The sequence below is a fragment of the Eriocheir sinensis genome, unplaced genomic scaffold (assembly GCF_024679095.1).
Source record: "Eriocheir sinensis breed Jianghai 21 unplaced genomic scaffold, ASM2467909v1 Scaffold1545, whole genome shotgun sequence".
Taxonomy (NCBI): Eukaryota; Metazoa; Arthropoda; class Malacostraca; order Decapoda; family Varunidae; genus Eriocheir; species Eriocheir sinensis.
The window spans coordinates 56164-58879 of record NW_026110901.1 but is presented as its reverse complement, the minus strand read 5'-3'; the positions used below and the strand labels follow the sequence as shown (position 1 = coordinate 58879).

General features: G+C 47.9%; 1 long non-coding RNA gene across 1 annotated transcript; it reads left to right on the top strand.

The window, feature by feature from the left end:
- The first annotated feature begins 6 nt into the window (after positions 1–6).
- On the top strand, positions 7–2240 carry LOC126990318 (uncharacterized). The gene is made up of 4 exons (XR_007744203.1): positions 7–451; positions 678–761; positions 1043–1144; positions 1989–2240. It is a non-coding gene; the product is annotated as an uncharacterized LOC126990318 (long non-coding RNA).
- Positions 2241–2716: the final 476 nt, after the last annotated feature.

Below are 2716 nucleotides of genomic sequence, written 5' to 3'. Positions count from 1 at the left end.
GGCTGACGTGGGTGTACGGGCGTGATCTTAAGTGTCTTCCTTTTTGAGAAAATAAGGATATATATTTTTCGTGGCGGGCTGGGACAGTAACCTACCCCGTAACATATTTTTTCTTTTTCACGGCTAAAATACATCTTTCCTGCACTAATCTCATGTATCCACGTATGCACGGGCGTGGAAGGCTGTCGTGGGAATTGAACTCGGGCTCTCTCGTTTGTGAGCCGAGTGTGCTAACCACTGCACCACGAAGCCCCCTGCTGGGTTGGGAGGGGGGGGGGGGCGGTTAGTTTGCATATATGGACATTTTTTGTGGTGTGTAGTGGGCTTGTGTAATAGTGGTTTAGGTCTGGTAATTCCTTGTATTTTACAGAAACCACTACATGCCGGAGATGACCCGACCCGCCCCGCCCCGCCCCACCTTCCTGGCCTGCCCGCCCCCTGGCATAAATTGGTAAGAAATGCCTGCTGTTAATGGATATTCCAGTCCATAGCTATGTGGGGTGTGTTGTTATAAATACCCTTGACTTGCATCCCTGTACTGTAAGATTCAAAACAATTCTAACCTAACCTTGGGAGTAGGAGTTAGGTAGCATATTAGCTTTGCATACCAATTTTGAGACACTGACTGTTCATTTCTGATAAATATATGATGCCTGCTATTATTTATAAGGTTATAGTTTCCAGAAACCCCTAAATGACCGACTCTTCCATGCCTGAGATGACCCGCCCTGCCCTGCGTCATGACCTCCCGGCATACATTGGTAAGAAATGCATACCACTGTTGATGGTTACACAAGCCCATAGCTGTGTGAGGGGTGATTTTTTCTCATATTTCTTGCTTAGAGGGACCATTACGAAACATGATCCCTCGCTGCTACCGCCGGGTCAATAAAAAAAGAAAACTAACCTAATCTAACCCCGTCTGAGAATTTACTCTGAAAATTTCTCGTATTCCATTTGTACCTTGATTCCTTGGTACTACTTATTTCTGCTTTGGTCAGTATATGATGCTCTTTATTATGGGGATGCTGCTATTTTACAGAAACCGTGCGCTGAATGGGTGACTTTTCAATGCTGGAGGTCCACTCCCTGACCCCCCGCCCTGCCCCGCCTCGCATGTCACGACCTGCCCCTGCGTCAGTTGGTAAGTAATGCATAGTACTGTTAATGGTTATCCAGCACACAGCTAGGTGGGCATTATTGTTGTCATATATATTACCCATGAGCTGGTTCTGTTTAAAGCAAGAATTATTACCTCATAAAACCTAACGTGTGCCGCTGATGCAATACATTGTCCGAGGTGTGATCGGATCGCTAGGAAGTTTAGTGTTATTTAATTCTAACCTAACCTAATGAACAAGACCTAACATGACACCTGACTGACCTGTGTCTCTGCCAGAATACAATGGCTGTTATAAAACTTTTCACATTTTTTTCAGAAGTTTTCAATATTCTGTAAGCTGTTAGTTAGTATTAATGAAATGCCAGAATTTTCTTCAACACTCCCCCACGACAAACCGCGTAACGAAACACGAAATTAATCCAGACAAGGAAAGGTTTGCGGCGCCGGGGGTCGAACCCGCGACCAGCGTAACGGAAGAAGCTACTCCTTTACCAGTCGGCCAAGGTACCCCCTGGCTAAGTGGGTTATGAGGCTCGCCCATCAGGCATGTCGTGTGACTACATTAAGATACTATCAGAATGTATTAAACCTCCTGTGAAACGTCGCTAATATGTATATTGTATACCCTTACCACCGTCAGGGTAAGTGTCAGGAGGGATTTTAAGTGTCTTCCACCAAATTGTCTGAGGTGGTGGGCACTTTTTCCTTATATATATGATGAGTGTATTTACTCATGAGAATATTGTTTACATGAGTTAGTTTACTTTTACAACTCTTAAGCTGAATTACAATTATTAGATTTAAAACCTCAATTCCACCAACAGTTATAAATACTGTTAATCTTATAGCTCAGTTCAAATTACAGCTACTCTTCCTCGCACTCGGTCTCCTCGCTTTGCGCGGTGCCAGCCGCACGAGCAGCCTCCCGCCCCGGGCCTCCACCACCTGTGGCTTCGCGACGGGCGGCCTCGTGAGCACAACACATGGCCCTCAGGGCGTCGACACTGCCGATTGAGTCACACGCCTGGTACACTTGTTGCCTCAGTGTCACGTCACGGAGGACTCCCATTAACTTTCTAAGCGACAAGTACTCCGACAAATCTGTGCTACGCTGTTGGCACTTAAAGGCACAGTCTGTCGCTTTCTGTGCACTTGGTTATGTACTCACTGACACTCCTGCTCCTGCCTCGCTCCAAAGAACTCTGCCCACTGCACTGCCTGTGTATATGGCCAAAGGACAAGCTTGCCGATGGCGTCCAAGGCCGTGGGTGGAGTCAGGGTGCTCCACTGGTCCATAGTGAAGCGTGCGTCCAGGGTCCACTGCAGGGCAGGGACGCATTGGAGCCTGATGTGTTGCACTGCCTCCTGTGGCAGCCACCTGCACAGAAGCAGCCAGCACTCCATGGACCTCCTCCGTGACTTAAAGGCGGCTGGCGACATCTCCAGCTCGCACTTCTCTGGAGCGGAGGCTGGTGACGGCCGGGGAGGAGTGGTCAGTAGTAGGTCCAGACTTCCGTTCACTGTGCCATGTAAGATGTCTGGCTAAGGAAATGCAGGGCGTGTGTGCTCCCGTTTACTGAGTGAGTCAATAAC